This window comes from Lepisma saccharinum, chromosome 10 (genome assembly GCF_977018435.1).
Source record: "Lepisma saccharinum chromosome 10, izLepSacc3.1, whole genome shotgun sequence".
In the NCBI taxonomy this organism is placed as follows: Eukaryota; Metazoa; Arthropoda; class Insecta; order Zygentoma; family Lepismatidae; genus Lepisma; species Lepisma saccharinum.
Window position 1 is genome coordinate 63,492,838 of NC_139238.1, and position 20,256 is coordinate 63,513,093.

The window sequence follows — 20,256 nt, forward strand, 5'->3', positions numbered from 1 at the left end:
AATTTGCCAAATAGTGTCTCTAAAATCACAATGCCATAAATTTTGTAAAGAAGAAAATAATTTAATTTACTTGAGACGATTGATTGATCGATTTGTTATTTTAAGTACAGTTTATGCACAGGAAGGCTAATCGGGACTGGACCTACAGTTTAAAGTGGGATTCGAACCACTGTGCCATGTGCCTCCACCGGGTATCGAACCCGGGACCCCTTGATTACAAGGCGGCGACGTTAGCACTTTCTTGAGACGAAAATGGAAACCAATTCAAATTCAGGTCCTCCCTATAGCTCAGTGGCTAATGTTGTTATCTTGTAATCAAAGAATCTCGAGTTCGATTCCCGATATCCTACAATAAATTGTTGGTCCAGTTCGATTATCCCAGCCTTCTTGCAGAAAGATAAATATTATTTTGCAGACTTCTGTGGTGCAAGGAACGCGAACTTAGACTGAATTTACGTACATACTTTTTCACGCGTCCTCAACGTTCGAAGAATGAAACCTTCACGGACGTTGCGTTTCCACTCAAGTACGTACTTTCAAGACGACACGCATTGTTAACACGCACTTCGCTCTCTAAGATTATGTGTATTGCGGAATGTTATCCAACAGTTCGGTGACGTCACTTGTGCACTGGATTGAGATCACAGACATGAACTTGCTCTCCTTGAACGTCCTTGAGAAAGCGACCTTTGACACCGTTTACTGTTGGAATTCCTGGGCCGTAAGCTGGCTGTTGACGTCGATAGACAAGCCCCTTCTAGTTCGCAACCCTTTTTGACACTTTGTAGTGCAAGTGCGTTCCAATGTCAGGTTGGGGCAAGGAAATTCCGCTCAACCAGTAGACGCTGCACGAAAGAATATCAGTGTAGATTCAACAAATGCTTGTTTGCTGCTTTAAGCGTACATTTCATTGGTTAGCACGCACCACGTGACCATACATCACACCGTGCACCGATCCAGAACGTGGTGCAAAAGGTGCAGACACCAAATCGACGAAGTAGACGGCTCGGTGTTGCACTTTGGAACCAACTATAGACGCGAGAGTGCAGAAAGAGTCAATGTTTTATCACTTAGTGACCCCATATCATCGATGTCTATCTTTGTCATGCATGGCAAGCCCAGAGAGTGGTGATGATGAAGTCACCTTCACAATGGCCGAGATTGAGAATGTCTGGAGCTCACTGGCGGATTTAGCTGGAGGAACACAAGGGCACGTGCCCCAAGATGCATGATCAAGTGTTATGAAAATTCATGAGATGATTGTATCCAAGGAAATATAAATTGGTCTAGCACCCTAACACATATAACAAGCCGGCCCCCGTTACTGAATGGTTGTTGGCACACCGCGCATCGACCAGAGGTCCCGGGTTCGAATCGCGGCCTGGGCGTGGCTGTTCTTTGTGAGTGTCCCTTCATCAGTTTCATCACAGCATCACTCCTTATCTTCGAGATTAGCCAAAAGTGGCAGAAAAGCGAAGCAAAATAAGCCAAATCAATCAATCAGTCAACCTAATATAAAATCTTTTACTAAATTCCTTCTGTAACATCCCTATCCAGACAGTCACATAATAGAACAAAGTTTAGCACAAATAGAAAATGAGCCGGCGCCCGTGGCAGAGTTTCCAGCACATCGCGCTACGACGCCAGTGGTCCTGGGTTCGAATCCCGGCCTGGGCATGGAAGTTTGTGAGTGTCCATTCATCAATTTCATCATATCATCATTCAACCCCATCTTCGCTAATTAGCCAAAAGTGGCGCAAGAAGCGAAGTAAAATAAAGCAACTCAATCAATCAAAATAGAAAATGAGACTGGATACTGAAATTGAATCCGGAACATTTTGATTACAGGACACGATTACATTAATATCACACCATCCAGATACCCTCAAAGAATAGCGCAGTGAAATAATTTGTAAATTTACATGAATGAAGACGTGGAGGAAGTCTTCTATAAGAACACAGTGTAGACGGATCTTATCACCGGTATTAAACAATTTTATTCTCTTTTAAAAAAAAAGATGATGAAGCTTTTTCAAACCGACAAAAGTTACAAGCAACAAGAGGGGCGGGAAATTATGTCTTACATAATTAGATAATCCCACTTCATTCCCTAGCAAATGTCTTATTAACACGCTCACATACTTTTTTTTATTGTTGCGTCTATCGGAATGCAGAATTATTTGGTCACGCATTGGAAGTGAATAAATTTAATGTAGTTGTTTGAATTCGCCTTTCCTTTACTTGGAGTAAAAAGATGTGTTCCATGGCACGTATGCAATTACGTTTAAAGTTACTCTAAACGTACACAGGAATGGTATTTGGGAAGGCGGCGGCGACGACTGACCCTACATACGCCCCTGTTGTGTACCGAGTTTGTAAAACAGTGAGATGGAATATAATGTTTTCCTTCTCCAACTGAACATACATCAAGGCTTTTACCCCCCGTAATCAGAGGGTGTCTTCAGTGATTTATCCACACATCCTCAACAGCCCCCTAATTTTTTTCACAAATGCACAATTTATGGTCATTTTGGCTTGAAGAACGCCTTTGTACCCCCTCCCCATATATTTGGACTTTCACCCTCAAAATGGAAAATTCTGGATAAACCCATGCGTGTGCGGAACACTGTAAGCTGTGACATATTGAACACGGTCCTATCCAGCAATGTAAAATACTTGTCTACACCGTAAAACACCAAAATACTGCATGCTTTGCCAGAAATCAGTACTCCGCTCCATGTGGTAAGGGTGGAAAATGCTCAGTCTCTTAGACTATTAGACGTTCCACATTTGAGAGAAGGCTGCAGACATTCTCAGCCTGTAAACAAGTGTCAGGCGCCTGGCGACAAGTGGTGGCAACTTTTTTTTATAATCCTGTGGAGTAGAATAACTTTGGCAAGGGGCTAAACCTGCGGGAACTCTTATGTAAACATGGCTTCCTCTAAGCAGACGTTCTGGTGCAGAATTCTTCGTAGCTTGTTTTCTCGCCGATGTCGGGTCTGGTTTTCTTCCCAGGTCGAGAGTTAGAAAGCCGAGACTCACGATCCGAAAGCTGCGTTTCTGACAAGAAACAGTCACCTGAAGAGCTCGCCGCCGACGCCTTTTGTTGTCGAGGTGCCAGTTGCAACCAGGATTCCTTAGGACGCCTGGGACTCGTCTTTAGGAGTATACGGAAGGTATAATGACTTTCATAATTTTTAGCGAGCCAACGTTGCGAGGAGAAAAGCTAATGACAGTCTCATCACTAAATAAAAGCCCTCAAATTCACTTCCGCATTCCTGAACCACTGCATTTAACTCTGTTCCGTCTTATTTTAAATAACATGTCAGATCACAGGAAAAAAAAACAAAGCATGTACTGCATAGAATTCGAACTCAAAACCGATACGAAGGAACAGTCACCATACTATGTCTGTCATCTCGGTTTCTGATCACGTTTAGAGAGCAACTCACCTTGTCATGAAGGAAGGTTCCAAGTCCGAATCCCTGCATGGATTTGAGTTTTCGTTCCTACTCATCAAACCATCATTCATCCTCGTTGTCGCTACTGAAAAGCGGCTAAAAGAAATAGATATTTAGCATAAGTACCTGGGTTCGATTCGAGGAATGAACAACACATGTTAGTGGTTGGAATTCCACTTTAAACTGTGAATCCAAACCCGACTCGCCTATCTGCAGTGATGTGCGTCTACGCGTAAACAACGATAGTCTACATTCTACACGTAGACTATTTTATACACGTAGATGACGTAATCTATGTAAACAACATGGCGAAAGGTGATATCTTAGCAAAGGGCGCCGTGGAATGAAAAGAAAATTATACTGCGTATCAATTGCTGATGTCTGAGAAGAAATTTTCATACTCTTTCTTCGAAATATGAACAATTTCTCATCTAAGAAAAAACCTAATATAGGAAATATTCTAGTGCTTTATGGGGAAAAGACCACTTTTGCCTCACGACTGCCATCTGCTGTTGCTTTTGCATACTATTTATCTTCTTCCATAGTTGATGATATAAGAGAAAATAATTTTTTTTTCTAAATAGGATTCTTTTCATTTCGTTAGGAAACATATATAGTTGAAAATGTCACTTTTCTTTCATGAAACCCTTGAAAATTAATTTTAAAGCACTTTAGATTGTCTACGTAGTCTATGTAAGCTACAACCCAATGTAATCTACGCGTAGCTTACGTGTAGACAACGCATGTAGACGTAAACTTATAGTCTACGGCACATCACTGCCTATCTGTCCTATCCGTGTGCACAATTTTTTAGAGAGAGAGGTGAAGAGAGAAAAGAAGCGATAGAGAGATATGCAAGAAGACATAAAGAAAGCTAGAGAGGGATGAAATAAGAAGGTGATGGAAAGAGAGAAGAATATATAAAAGAAGCTATAGAAAGAGAGAGAAGACCAAGAAAGCGATAAAGAGATGGAGAGAGAGGGATGGAATAAAAGAAACGATGGAAATCGAGAGAGAAGACGAAGAAATGGGAAGTTATGAAGGAAGGAACAAGAAAAAATAAGTGAAGCGATAGAGAGAAGAAATAAAATAAAGGATGGAAAGCGAGAAAGAAGAAGAAATAAAATAAGTGATTAAGATATTGCTCAGGGTATGGACAGATGGAAGGCCTGTGTTGCTGCAGCCATGAACCTTCAGGTTTTAGAAGGTTAGAGAGTTAGTTACTTAGATTACGAAAGAAAGTGGACATAGAGAGAGGGATTAAATTATTGAGTAATAGAGAGAGAGAGAGAGAGAAGAAAATAAAATAAATATACAAAAGAAATAATGGAGAGAGTAGAAATGAAAGAAACAATAGAAAGAGAGACAGATAAAAGGAGGAAATTAGACAGTGATAGACATAGAGAGAGAGGTTACAAAAACCTCTTTTTTTGAGAAAAATGGAGTGAGAGGGAAGAAATGAAAAAGAAACTAACGAGAGAGAGATGAGAGGAATAAGGGAAACGAGAGAGAGAATAAAGAAGCAATCGAGACAGAAAATGTGAGAGAAAAGTTAGGAAAAGAAATGTTCCATAAAAAAGAGAGAGTAAGCATGAAAGAATAGATTGTAGGACTAAACAAAAATCTAGAAAGAAGAAAAAGAAAGTGTAAGGCATACAAAGAACAATATTTAATGGAAGATTCCAAATACAGCGTTAGCCATTTTACATTGGAACGATTTTATAGAACATAAGGACAAAAATAATAACATAATACAACAAAAATAATAACATAGAAAAATTACATTTGGTTAAGAGACTTACATACTTTTAGTTAACTTTCTTGTAAAACTGTCCAGATTTTCAAAAATGTCTATTTGGCTTCCTAGATTATTATATTGACTGGGCAGTCTATGGAACAGAGAGCGCTGGATGAGACGCAATCTCGGCTTCTGAGAAGCAAAAAGTTGAGTGCTTCTTGTTGAGCGGGCAGGCACACGAAAGTGAATTTCCTGAAGAAGGCGGCCACTTCTGATGTTGCCATTCACTATTTTATGTAGAAATATATGGTCAGCCAGTCTATGTCTCTCTTGAGGAGTTTGGATATTTAACATTTTCAGGAGGATGGACTTTTGCAAGTGTTTTGTGGACGGAATTCCGTGTCGAACAATGGCCAGAAAAAAATTTAGGACAGAATTTAGTCTATCTGAATTTGACGGCCTTCCCTTGAGCAGATCGGAGAACAGTATTCAATTTTAGGTGACACATAAGATTTGTAAACGGTGCTGAGGCAGTCAAGTTGTTTATTTCCGTGAAACGATAGAGAAGACCCAGCATGCGCATTGAACCCCTTGTGACTGTAGAGATGTGCTCAGAAAAGAAAGGAGAGTAAGAAATAATAATAATAAAATGAAACATTTTTCCGTATTCAAGAGGAATCAAGTGAACGAATAGTCTCCTGACTATCCCAATGCTTGGGTGTCCACATTCGCAGGTAATCAGTCAGTGAACTCTCACTTCCATACGACTCTTCCACAGGCGTGGAACCTTTTAACATTTCCTGCTGAAGCCTCACTTCGCGGTGACGTAGAAGTTTCTTCTCCATTGAAGAAAAGTGTGCCTTGTAGTAGCAGAGTCACCGTTCCTTTATTGTGCAACCGATCCGTGTAAAGAAACTTGAGAATTCTGTCCAGGGGAACGGAAGTGCCGTGTTGGGATCCTTAACAACACGTGAGAGAGTGAGCTCTTTGATATTTCGCCAAGATACAATCTGCCTCAGGTGGTATGGGATGTTTCGTAATGAACAATCATTTGATTCCATATTTCACAATATATAGTTTTCCCGTGGTGGAGTTTCTTGGATATGTACACACATTGAATATATGATGACTTTTCTTTGAGGTTTTAAATACATTCTGAGTCAGGACTATTTGAAACGACTACCTGACGACCCATTTCAGATTACCTACCCCTGCACTCGAACCTGGGTCTCTCGCATAACTACATATTATTATTGAAATTCATTTATTTACGTTTCTCGTAGGTGCAATACTGAAAAGCATATTTAGTATTACATTTATGGGCCTATGTACTGATCTGTTTGATTTTTATTATTTAGCGCAGTTTTTCTGCCACTTTTAGCAAATCGCGACGATGAGGATGATTGATGACATGATGAAATTGATGACGTGACACTCACAAAGAACACCCAGGCTAGGATTCAAATCCGTGACCTCTGGCGTCATATCTCGCTTTGCTAACCATTCCGCCACGAAGGTCGGCTGTGTAGTTATGTTATTCTACATCCTTATACATGCTTCTCACCTTGGAACTTTACACAACAACAATACAGTATATAATTTCTCTGTACATGGCAACCTGTCTAATTGTTGTTCGTAAGCAATCGATTCTGGGTTTGAATCCCAAGTAAAGCACACTGGCATACAATTTTCATATATTGTTATTATTATTAACGCAACCTATCTTTAAAATTGATAACCTTTGAAACTTATAGCGTTATACATAGCAATTGAAAATAATTTTCCAACCTCCTCACACAAACAAGTAAATGCGTCATCTGAAGCAAAACAAAATGCATAAAATCTGTAGCTCAGACCAAATGTTTAAGTGCATCATCGAGAAAGATGCATCAAGTGATGCATTAAAGTACACCTTGACATAGACTTGCATCACATGATGCACTTTGTTTTTACCTTTACAAACGATACACAAAAATGCATTAAATGTAAACCTGATTCTTGGCAAAACTAAAATATCACACCTTAGTCCATTAGTCTATGCATTTCTGGTGCATAAAATAGATTTCATGCATTTAGTTTTCTGGGTGTTAAAACAGGTTTGCCATTTTTAGAAAATCGGTTCCTCTATATCAGTTTTAGTGGAAAATTGGTTTCTCTACTTCTGCAACTATTTGAGGTCGTAGATGTCCTTGTGGGCCTTCCTTTGGGTACACGGGAAGATGTGGTTCATCGAGAACTGGAGAAAGCGTTTCAATGTCGTTGGGAGCCTTTCGCAATATCCCCGATCTGATTTTTCTCCTTGGCGGTTTATCTTTGGGCGTTATGTGGGACATGAGAATGGAACGACGGGCGCTCCAAATTGTCGTTCCCTGTCTGTCTCTCGCAGCTCTTCCGTGTTATTGTCATTTGCGATAAAGCCTCTGCTTTGTTTTTCACAGTCTGAGTCCGTAATATTCAATCATGCAGAGTGGGTGGCGAAGCGGTGACGTCAACGGGCTTCTGCATTTCCTGCTGCAATGTAAAGCAATGCATTGGCCAACTGACGATATCTACACCAATTAGTCTGAAATTTGAGCATACGTCTGGTACATTCAAATTCATTCTTTCTTTTACGTCGCTTTGCTATCCAATCGCGACGATGATGATAAACTGATGAATGATTAATTGATTTTGATATTAGCGGCGCTTTTCTGCCACTTTTGGCGAATAGCGACATTGAGGATGAGTGATGATATGATGAAATTGATGAAGGGGCACTCCATAAGAACAGCGCTGCCCAGTCCAGGATTCGAACCCAGGACCCCTGGTGTCGTAGCGTGCTGCGCGTTTGCTTGAACGATGATACAAAATTAATGATGCAATCATGACTTAACTAGGATTCAAACCTGGTGCCTCTAGCTTCGGGTCACTTTACGCTGACCACTCCGTGACGTTGGCCAGGTCTAATTAAAAAATGGTGTACCCAATTTAGACATCACCATATTGATTAGGTTCGTTTGGGGGGGGGGTTAGGGTCAAAAATGGAAACAAAACGAATAAAACAATAAATATACATTTGAACTTGACTATACAATTTAATTTCCGTGGTAATGATCTTACAAAATCTACAGTCTGCAAACTATGATACTGATTTGCTACCACAAGTGGTATTGCCGCAGGCAGGCATAAATTTTCCGGGCGCAGCCCCCTCTGAAAATTCCACTAGATTACATTTCTTTAAAATTGCACTTTTATACAAAAACAAAAGTAGCCTTTATTTTATATATGTTGATATTAATTCTTGTTAATTCACTCATGGTTTCATGTTAAACAAGGAATTTTGCCTGAAACAACACACAAATGTTGCATCTATACTCAAGAACCTTATGTTCCACAATCGCGATAGAAGAACATTATCTGTGCGGAAATTGAACTTAAAACCAAAAATTAAATGAAATCTAATCTAAATAAATCTTTTCAAGTAATTTCTTCAGTTGCTTTTTGCAATTTAAAGTATTTGATTACATTGCGCCTGAAAATTTCTCAGAACACTATAATTGCGCAGGTGCCTGTGTGTTCGAAATAAATAAATTGGCCCGTTGATAATAGCAACATGGTAAAGATAGCGCAGTGCAATCAAAATATTTCGAATTCGACACCCAGGATGACAAATTTCAAAACAATTATGATCTAACTTTTCTCGAGCAGGCTTTCTATGGCCTTCCCGATGGCGCAGTGTAGTGCCGTCGCCATGTAATCAAAGGGTCCTCTGGGGTTCAATACCCGGTGGAGGCACCCAGTGGTCCGGATCCCACTTTAAATTGTAGGTCCAGTCCAGTCCCGATTAGCCTTTCTGTGCATAAAGTGAACACAAACTCAAACTCGAGCAGGCTTTCTGTGAATGATGTTTATTTAAAACATACTGCGCAGAACTTTGAAAGAAAAAAAGTAATGCCAAATTTAGTCCTTGTTCAGATTATGTACTTAGTTCCATCCACATCTGCAGAAAAAATATACAAAACCCACAGTGTGATGACGTCCCGGAAATCCAAAGATAACAAAAATCCGCATTTGCCAATAGGCCTGGCGAATCCAACCTTCGCAACGCAGAGTGCAGATGCCGCTCTATTCATTGACCACAAAATCCATTGGTGCGTCGCGGAGGTGTCACCTTGGATGCCTGGTTGGCAGGATTTCCTCTCCCGCTTTTCCATAAGTTTATAAAGGAAGCGCCAGTTACGACCAATGCTATATTGCGGGGGTGGAGCCCGGTCTTTTGTCAGGAGCACCTGTCACTGGATGGCCAAAAGGTTTCTGCTTAGGCCTCCGTGGATGGAAGACCTCGATCGAATGCAAGGTGTGTGTGGATGGATTTAATCTTAACTAGGGATGAAATCGGCGATATATCGTGACGATATATCGCTGACACGATATACGTATACCGCTAGTATTTGACGATATATGGCCAACACGATATATATCGCCAAATATCGTGACGATATATAGCCGACACGATATACATCGCCAAAATATCGTGACGATATATCGTCTAGTTGATATCGTTGCACAACACTAATCTTAACGCAGTGGTTGATCCAGAAGTTACAGTTGGGAGGAACGAATTTCTGTCGGATATCTCACATCACCGAGAATCAGTTCCAACCTACGCTTGCTTCAGATTGTTTGAGTTTTGGATCTAAGTGCGCTTTATGCACGGATAGGCTAATCGGGACTGGACGTACAGTTTAAAATGGGGTGCAAACCAGTATACGCCTCCACCGGGTATCGAACATCGGACCCCTTGATTACAAAACGGCGACGCTACCACTACGTCATCGTGGAGGCTAATCTATACTTGCACTGTTTTATGTAAACATGAAATAGTAATGTGAACAGAACCAAGCTGACTTCCATGTTCTAGAGGTTAGAGTATTGTTTTGAAAAAAAAATAGGAATAGGGCTGGAATAGATGGTTATTGTTGATGTCCTGTCCTCCCATTACCACGGTAAACTGAACGATCAAATATGAGGAGTAACTTGAGTAAACAAAAACGGATTCGATCCCCTTTAGAGGCATATTGCACAGTGGATCGGATGCCCAGTTCCGATTAGCGTATCAGGAGCACAAAAAAAAGGTAAAAGATAAAGTGTTCCCCTGTGCATAGCACCACGCCATGAAGGCGTATCAGGAGCACAAAAGTGAGCCTAATTCAAACTTTAGAAAGTATTCTCGAGCATATTAAACTTTGTGATAAATAGAACATTTGAGTCTTCCAAAATATTAGGCATAATAATGGCTATCCCCCCACCCGTTGATCCGCCTGGTCCATATTAGTTGCAACGTCACCAGCAGACAACTGAGCAAGATTGAATCCAAACAAACTCGTCTCCTGGTTTTACCCTATGCGATAGCATTGGAAAATCCATTGTGTATCGTACATTAATGAGATTTACATTATTTACTTGTAAATTACATAAGCTCAATTTTGTGTCCTTTTATAACCTATTCAATATGTCCAAATTCACGCATATGTTAATATACAAGCCAGAAGACGTGATATAAATTAATTAGCATAAATTAGTTTTTCCACGGGAATGTATAAGTGGAATTATGTAGTAGAAAATGTTTGCTGTTGAATGTTTATTAATTTCATTGCTCATAATTATAATATATGTATGTTTCTATGAAACACGTACAACTTCCCCAATTTTTTTGGTCAAAATTTATTTATCGTTCATGCATTTGAGTGGGTGCAGCACCATCAGCCGTCTCCTCGGAACGCCCTTGGTGCGGGCGGAACTTCTTATTCTATGACGTCCAAATTCTGACTCACTTCGAATATACGCATGATGTACCCTATTATTTATTTATTTATTATTTATTAACGTCTTGTTTTAAATTGCGGAGTTAAGGTCGTACAAAGCCTTTTCTTCCACTCAACCATATACTACATTGAATTATACATTATTATATTAAACACAAAGTACATTTAGCCATTTCACATATGTCCACAAACACACACACACACACAACTATACTCATACATACGAGTCTTAACGCGCTCAATATAGCACACAAAATATATAATATACAAAATACGAAATATAGAATGCAAAATTTAAAATTATATTTTTGTCTTTAAAGTAAGTTTCCTCTAGCATAGTTAAAAAGTAGAAAGGTGAAAAATATACTCCGACTGATATTGTAAGGAGGTTAAGCATTTCTTATGAAAATAGCTATAAAAATACTTATTTAAACTTTATTCATCCTTCTACAGAGAAAGCTGAAAACTTGTTTCTGCACACAGTTTTCTGTTGGATTCGTTTATAGACCTAAGGAGGAGTGGTGTATACCTCGCTGCTCATCGCACGCCTAATAATATACATTACACAGTTTCAAACTGTGCATCATGTTCTCTTATACACTTACCCTGTATTAAAGAAAAATTTACTCGTTGATAAAATGCAAAATCTTGCTACAAATTACCACATATAAATTTTACTATATACTTCATCTGCAAACAATTAGTTTTACTGTACGAATCCATATTTCTGCATTTCCTTTTACTGCCTCTAGCCTGCCATCTCGTGTTAACAAATAAGGTCTAAAATACTTTTAAATGGGAAATTGTCAATTTTATTGGTTAATTTTACAAACCTAATGCTTGGCCATTCCGATATCTGTCGCTTTGCAATTACACTACAGTGATTCGGATTTCACTTTTGACTGTAGGCCCAGTCTCGTCTAGGCTATCTGGGCATAAACTGAGCTCAAAGCTTTAAACTATGCTAAGCATGAGCGGGGGCAAGGGACAGTGCTGGAGCAAAAGTGTCGAAACGTGACGGCCAGTTGTGGCCGTTCCCCCGGTCCGTAATCGCCGCCATTGGAGATATACAATATGCAATACCTCCGCCAGGTTAAGAATCGGCGCGTGGAACGCCTTTCTGGCAATGACCCTGTGTTGCCGCGTTTACTACAAAGAATCAAACATCCAATTAGGCATACCGCTGTCCTGTTTGGGCAACATTCGACAACCTTAGAATCCCTCCTCCCCGTAGCAGCCAGCAGGAAAACAGGATTTTGTCAAAATAACCATTCTGCACTGTGAATGGAAGCCGGTTCTTATGGCGGTACTACATTAGAAGCGCCAAATCTGACCTAGCCTGCATTTAATAGCAGAATTAAACATGTGAGTAGGTTACGCAGCTTAAGATTTGTTTGTTTCTGCTTTTAGATGAATATGTGATTAGGTTAGGTGCTTTTAGCACTGTATCAAATCAATCAATGTATGAAATCATTCGAAATGTCATATTTTCCACATGATTTTAAGTTGTTTATGCATTAATATCTTGTTTACACAATGCTTTGTGAACACTGTAATTGGGCATGTGCCTGCATGTTCTAAATAAATAAATAAGTAGCTGTCTTATGCTACGTATTTGACTCATGGATAGAATTAGACTACACTACACACTGGCCTATACGTAAATATGAAAAAAAAGACAAGCGAAATATTTAGATCAAATTATTAAGAGGCTAATCAATTCAACGTTATGAGCAGTTAATTAAATTAATGGAAATCAGCGGAAGTGCCTTAATTACAATAAAGCTCGAGCATTCATAGTGCAATTAATAAGCCGGAACAAAAGTGAAATGCTATTACTTAATTTATATGAAAGTAAACCAGGATTGTTTCCTTCCCAAGGTTAAAGGAGAAGAATAGAAAATAAATAACGATCATGGAATTTCTGAATTATGCTGTATAATTCCTCTTGCTTTGTATCCACATTGTTGTTAAAGTTACTCACATTAAAGGTAAAAGTTTGTTTTTTTAGTGTTACTGCAGGCGCACTTATTGCAAAGCCATTTCTCTCAATAAGGAAACATTCATATTTACATTTTAACGGCGTCAGACTTTTATTTATTCAATCACTTCCTCATAATATAAGAATTTCTCACACATAAATCGGTTAACAATGAGAAGAATGTTCACGTGTAAGAATAGTATAGTAAGTAATCTGGTTCTAGTTGAAGCTGATCACGGTAATATTAAACATTGATTAGATGTTTATAACAATAGTTCACATTCTACCATGGTACGAAATCACTTCAGATCAGCATTATTTACATGGCAATAGTACAGCAATGGTCTTATCACTCAAAGGACAGATGGCAGTAATTATAAAAGTGTTAAAATTAAGTCAGTGATATACTACGCTACGCCGTAAGTACGTATATTTTATTATTTAGCTTTTCGAATTTTATGTTATGTACCTAATTTTTTAATTTTAGATATCCCATAATTATTTATAATAGGGTACATTTTTTTGTAAACATGAAAGTTCATGACTATATTTTTCATTACGTTTGTTATGTTAAATCAAGAATGGTTTGTATTATATCAAACTCCTGCATCCTACCGTATGCTCACTCTGTTGTTTTGTTAATTTTATTGTAAACAAACTATGTTTTGTTTCGTTTCAGGTAAGAAATTCGAACATTTTTACATCGTGGTTTTCGGATTGGTTTCTGGCTTCGTAAGTACCATCTTGTTTTTCTCCTTCTGGTTCTAAGGATGTAGAGTGGCCTCCACGATGGCGTAGAAGTAACATCTTCGCCTTGTAATGAAGGGGTCCTGGATTCGATACCCGGTGGAGGCACATACGCGTAGTGGTTCGGATCCCACTTTAAACTGTAGGCCCAGTCCCTATTAGCCTATCTGTGCATGAAAGTTGACGTATCGACGTAGATCGAATATTTATCACAAATTGTTATGTTTAATGACAAAAGTTTTATCACATAACACACCTTTTTAACCCTATACCTATGTTTTTGTATTTCGAAAAAACTGCCCACCCAACTTAATTTTGCTAGGATACAGGTTTCTCGCTGATAACTTTACGAAAGAGGCAATGCTTAGTTTGACAAAGTTAACGGTTCAGAAAACTTTATTATAATCCTGCCTTTTAAGCAACCAACAAGAAATTACCACAGCCAGTGTAACGTCAAGAACTCCCAAATATATTTCTTGAGTGTTGAGTCAGTCCATGCAATAGCATATGATGAGCGATGCCTTCGTTTGTTATAGTATGAACTCATTCGTACACCTTCCGCACTCCAGTATGGAGTTGTAGTGGCATGTCTAGGTGGGAAATTGTGGCTTTAGCGCTCCATGAAGAATCCTCAAAGCAGAAAAGTATCATTTACAAAGTTTCAATTTGTAAATGTTTACCCATACATTATGAATGTCCTGAGGTATAGGACAACCACAATAAAATTGTAGAGTTACCATCTGCCACACGTAAAGAAACTTTGGCCTATGAACTAGACTCACGTGTACGCCACAGTACAACTCAAATGGCAATTCAGTCATTATGAAGAAAATGTTTTACTGTCTTCACGCCCATTGTTACATGAGTAAAATACGGAAACATGATCGTTCTTTTGCAATACTTAGTTGAGCTATAGAAGTACTCTTGGGTTCATTAGTGATTTTTTTTTCAAGAAAAAATTCCACTAATTCTTCTTCATGAACCTAGCAGCCACAGCTATTTTTCATTTATTTCTGCCACTGAAAATCATTCTCAAATTTATTTTAAAATATTCAGTTATTTGGATCTTCCTCGTTGTATTTCGTGGAGCATCGTTGTTTTCAGTGCATGTACTTGCATAATAGCTACTCTGGGGTTCACCCAACCTCTTTAAAAAAGGAAACAACTCTGTTTATGTAATAAAAACAACAATAATAAAATAATAATTAATTGTCCTATTTTAATAATATTATTATAAGATGTATTAATCTTATTTAGACACCCTGTTCGGACCCCTTCAGAAATATAGTTCAATATACGAGCCTGATTATATGCCTAGATGCTTTCCTCCGATAAATCAATTTCAGCCCCGTGTTCTCTGATTGGCCGACGGACTGTGTGGAAAGACTGTTTAGAATGGTTTCTAAATAAGAATTCTTGAACGTTGACCTTGAATCCAGTGAGAAAATTTACATGTGCTCTTACGTCACTTCCTTTAAACATGGAATTCAATGTGTCGTTCGAGGTTCATTTAATTGTACGGGCAGCTTACACGTTATGCAAGGCACGAATTCGTTGCGTATTGTGTGTATCCTTCTGTAAGGATGCGGTTACCTCAAAGGAAAGTCTATTTTTTTTTACATTCTTTTGTGTCGGAATTCCAGCCAATTTCTGCTTGCGACTGTGACATGCTATTGAACGTCTAGTCATATGCAATCGAAATGAAATAAAGGTTCTGGACTCGACGTGACCCATACCACCAACTACAAATCGAGATGATAAAGGCATAAGGCCCTTCGAAATGAGACTGAGAATCAGAGAGTCATCAACTTGAAATGCATCCGACACTTGCTTTCCTACAGTCTTATCTCTTATAAAACTAATAAACTAAGAGTACAAAATGGAGTTGTGTCTCGCATAACGAACTCTGTCTGTTCCAGGACGACGTTCGTTATGTGGGACGCTTTTTCCATAGGTTACTGTTACTGTAGGAATAAATTCAATCCGTTCCCCATCCAGGTCGAAAATCTCTAAACATAAAAAAAAAAGGAATATCAGAAACATCATCAACGTTTGAAATACTAGGAGTTACCAATTTATAAATTATAGAGTGTACAGTACATACAATAGCGTTAATAAAATTACGTTCCTTATATCCTGTTCGAGAGGAGTGTGTGTGGAGGAAAGCAACGAAAACAAGGCTGCTGAGCAAGTAGTGACTAAAAAGAACTTCACCATTGAACGCGTGAGAGGGAAAGAGATTATGGAGGGGCAACGCGGCTGCAGCTACCAACCGTTTGTAAGAACCCGCGCTGCTTTGCTCCGCCCACTCGCTTTCTCCCCTTCCCTACTGCCATGCGCGGCGTTGCTCGACAGATGTAACAAAAATATTGCAAACTGGGAAAATACAGGCTAAACTAGGCAGCAACATATTAAGAAAAAAGAAAATTGAAAATAAATATACATGGGAGGCTAACTAAAACAAATAAAAATCAATAACATTACTGCTTGATTTAAAATAAATTATTTGTGAATTGTTGTTAATAACAGCAATTTTATTACACAGAGGCTAACAAGGATGGACTCTCTATTCCATGATTAATTTTTTATTAATAATATTGACAGGAAATCTTGGGTTCGGAGTATAAAGCATCCCCTTGCACCCCAGTCCCTTGGGGCCGCCTATGATCCCAGCAAATATTGATGTCACTTTTTATCACACAAAGTCCGACCGAAGATTGATTGATTGATTTAAAATTTTTGGGTGCGTCGGCACTTTAAGCCATTTTGCATCCTTCAGAGTGAAATATCCCTTTATCTAAAATTCTTACTTAAAAAGTTAAAGCAATGGATGTAAAAAGCTCCTCGAGAACCATTAAAACCGCAAGGTTCTAAAGAGACCTGCACAACACAAACACAACACGATAAGAAGTAAGATTTTTTTCTAAAAACTTCCTCGCAGACAGTGCATTAGAAACATTGGATAAAACCCTGTTACGATAATGGCAATGCCGTAAACCTCCGAACAAATCCAATTGTAAACAGGTGCCTGATTCGTCAACAGCGCAAGCTCTGCCAGATGCCTAATTTCATGTCCTTGGACGTAAGCTAGTCTCAATAAAGACGTACTTTAACAAAGAAATTACGTAGAAACTCTTAATTTGCCATTACCTGCCTTATGTTCTATGTACACATAGAACTCAAAATGTGTCAATTGACACAAATATGTTGACTTTAGGAACGCATTATAATGCATAAACTGCTAATGATGCACTTTTGATGGCTCCAAATACACACAGGAATGCATGAAAGGGGTATTGTTATCATCTGCTGTACCATTTGATGAATCACAATGCATCAATTGAGAACATCAGGCACGATAATTTCAAAGAAACTTAAATTACACTTTTAACTGTGTCACTTGATGCATCGTAAATGAACCAAATTGATGAATTTCAAGTTGTGTATGTGGAAATGCACCAACCAATTATATTTGAAAATTCAAGAAATTATCTTGCAAATTACGAGGAAAATTTAAGTAATTACACGTACTAAGTAACTGTTAGAATCGACATGTGAATTCGGTGGAAGCCTTTACTTACGGGATATTCACAGGTGTATGTGTTCTCATTCTGCTCGAATTAAGACTTGTGCACTTCAATAAAAGCGTTAACTTTCAGCATTTGGTTAGCCTAAAACTAAATGACTATTAGCTCTGTTCATCGTGGCACAATATGTTGGTTACAGTACGAATGAGTCACAATTTATGAAATCCAGTCCAGAAAACACTATAGAACATCTGAAAAGAAGACATGAAATTTTCGAAATCCTATAGCGCGCAAAGCTTCAAACTTGCATTCATTGTTGATTGACATCTACCACTTAACACTATAACGACGGCTACAATGACTATACGTTATTGTCGGATCGGGTCTATTGGACCCGGGGAAATATTATACTTTTTTTTTCAGACGTTCAAATTTTCTAATTTATATCAATGACTGAAAATAATGTTTCAGGTTATTTATTAATGACCTTTAACCATTTACATGTTTCTAATATGTAACATGTTTTACAAAAGAACTTTAAACATTGAATAACATACGTTATAATGAAACCCTTGAGTTTTGAGTATAATAGTTTTCTTACATTTGGAACATTTTTAACATATGTCCAGTTATAATTAATGATTTGTAAGAATTTAATATTTTTATTATCTACTTTTTGTCAAAAATAACTTACAACATCGATTAACATGTGTTACATAGAACACGCGAATGCTGAGTACAAACGTTTGCATACATTTCGAGCACACTGTTCTTGTTTTCCGATCGATTTTTGGTGGAAAAATATGACACCTCCTTCTGGATTGCTTCTGTACACCTTGCTCTTCATTTGACCATCCGTTGGCTTGCTGGTCCATTACTAGTTTGCCATTAAGCTCCTTTCCCAGGTACTGCAAGAACCTTCTACGTCTAGCCGATTTGGCTCCCAATTCTTACGGATGTACTGTTTGGTACAAAACAAATGGATTTAGTCCACTGAAGTAGATCATGTCATGAAATATAACCATGTTCATTTCCAAGCTTTTCGTTTCACACTGTAGTTTCGTACCATTTTGTGTTATTAGCTGTGCTGTGGAAGCGTCGATTTTCGGCTGTTCATGGAAGTAGAAAGTAGAATCACCACCTTGTTCTTGAGGCAATATGATGCTATCATTAGATCATCTTGAAATCCAAACAAAGTGGAGCAACACACTCGCTGTTTTGTGGCAGTAAACTCTGGCAGCAGCTCTCCTTTGTTCTTTCGCATCGTGCCGACCAGAGTAAGTTTCTTGATAAGTAGATCCCTTGCAAGATATACACTCGTGAAGAAATTATGACACGTGATGTTTCTTCCACTACCTTCGATTTCCTTCACTAATTCCTTCACTACTCTCTCTACTTGATTTTTCTCCCTATTACCTCCAGCTTCCTTTCCTTTGTAGATTTGAGCCTTCAAAACATAGGCTGTTTGAGAATCACAAATCAGCCACAGCTTGATTCCGTATTTACCAGATTTCGACTGCATGTACTGTCTAAAAGGGCATCGCCCTCTAAAATTGACCAGTTGTTCGTATACAGTCATGATGCAATCAGGAATGTACGCTTCTCGGAGGTAAACAGTCCAAGTCTCGAATACATCTCTTATAGGTTCGAGCTTATCTGGAGAGGAGACACGAGATGAGTGATGAAATGATGAAATTGATGAATGGACATTTACAAAGAACTATGCTCGAGGGGGATTCGAACCCGGGACCATTGACGTCGCAGTGCGATATGCTAACCACTCAGCCACGGGGTCCAGGAATACGCTTTTCAATGTTGTGACTGTCGTTGAAAAGTCACAGAGGCGAAGAGGGATATTTCTGCAGTAGAATAAATAGGCCTATATATTTAAAAATTAAAATCGGGCCTAAAGGACCCGTTCGTCCGCAACGCGAGTAATACATTTTCTGACCAAACTTAAGAAATAACCAAAGATTACAATAAATGATTTCAAAGGCCTTCGAAATTGACGAAAAGTCACGGAAGGAGAACACATTGATTTGCAGCATTATAAAATTAAACAGGTATAAAAATTGAAACCGGGCCTAAAAGACCCGTCCGTCGTTACAGTGTTAACACATTCACAGACACCACTGTAACTAAAAGCATCTGCAGGCAAGCCAGAAGCGCACTTCACCTTCACGATTCTAGGTTTTGCTCTGTTGAAAGGAGGCTTGGTTCTCTCCATGGGAACACGTCATTCCCAACAGCAATTCACGTTCTCATCTTCTCACGGATTCTCATGCAATTCCACACATCCATTGTTACATATTACTTTACTTTAGTGTTGGTAACCATTTTATATGTCCTTCCTTCCTTGCTGGTATTGCCCTTCTCCATGTGGACTTAATTATGAGGATCTAAAGGTTTCATTACTGAATATACATTTTAAACTACAAGTTGTAGTTGCGACCTAGTTTACTGTGTAACCACAACATGTTCCATGCACAGAGTGCAACTTTCGAGAACGTTTCTGATGGTTGTGTGTGTTATAAAACTCAGCTTCGGCCATACTCGTCGTCACGATTAGCCTAAAGAGGTAATGTGATATAGAAAAATACTACACAGTGCAAAAAGATTGATTGTAAAAACAAAAAAATACCTTTTTTATTTTTTTATTTAGCGTCGTTTTCTACCTCTTTTTGCTAATCGCGGCGATGAGGATGATGAAATTGATGAAGGGATTCTCACAAAGCATACCATGCCCAGTCCGGGATTCGAATTCAAAGATGCAATGCCAATTCCACATTAACACCGAAAGGCGTATTCTGTTCCACCACTTTTGGTGGCAACTCGGTTGCGTATTTCTTAGTGTCGTTATGAAAATATTTAGTCCAAATTACGAAACTTAGTCAAAGTTATCATTTTCATTGTTTGTGTACAGTCACCAAAAAGCTTAACCAAACCTGCTTCAAATAAATCAATTTCTTCTCGTGTGTGTGTGTGTGTAAGCCTCCCC

The 20,256-nt window shown here is 38.6% G+C and overlaps 1 protein-coding gene across 2 annotated transcripts in view; it reads left to right on the plus strand.

The window, feature by feature from the left end:
• LOC145993923 (uncharacterized) overlaps window positions 1-20,256 on the plus strand; it is a 285,429-nt gene that overhangs the window by 122,952 nt on the left and 142,221 nt on the right. The window contains exons 1-2 of one of the 2 annotated variants that reach the window (XM_083129864.1): window positions 13,385-13,403; window positions 13,664-13,716. The exons of the other annotated variant lie outside the window; for it this stretch is intronic. The gene's annotated coding sequence lies outside the window, so the exon portion shown is untranslated. Of the gene's footprint in view, window positions 1-13,384; window positions 13,404-13,663; window positions 13,717-20,256 lie in introns of those variants that run through there. 2 annotated transcript variants of the gene reach the window in all.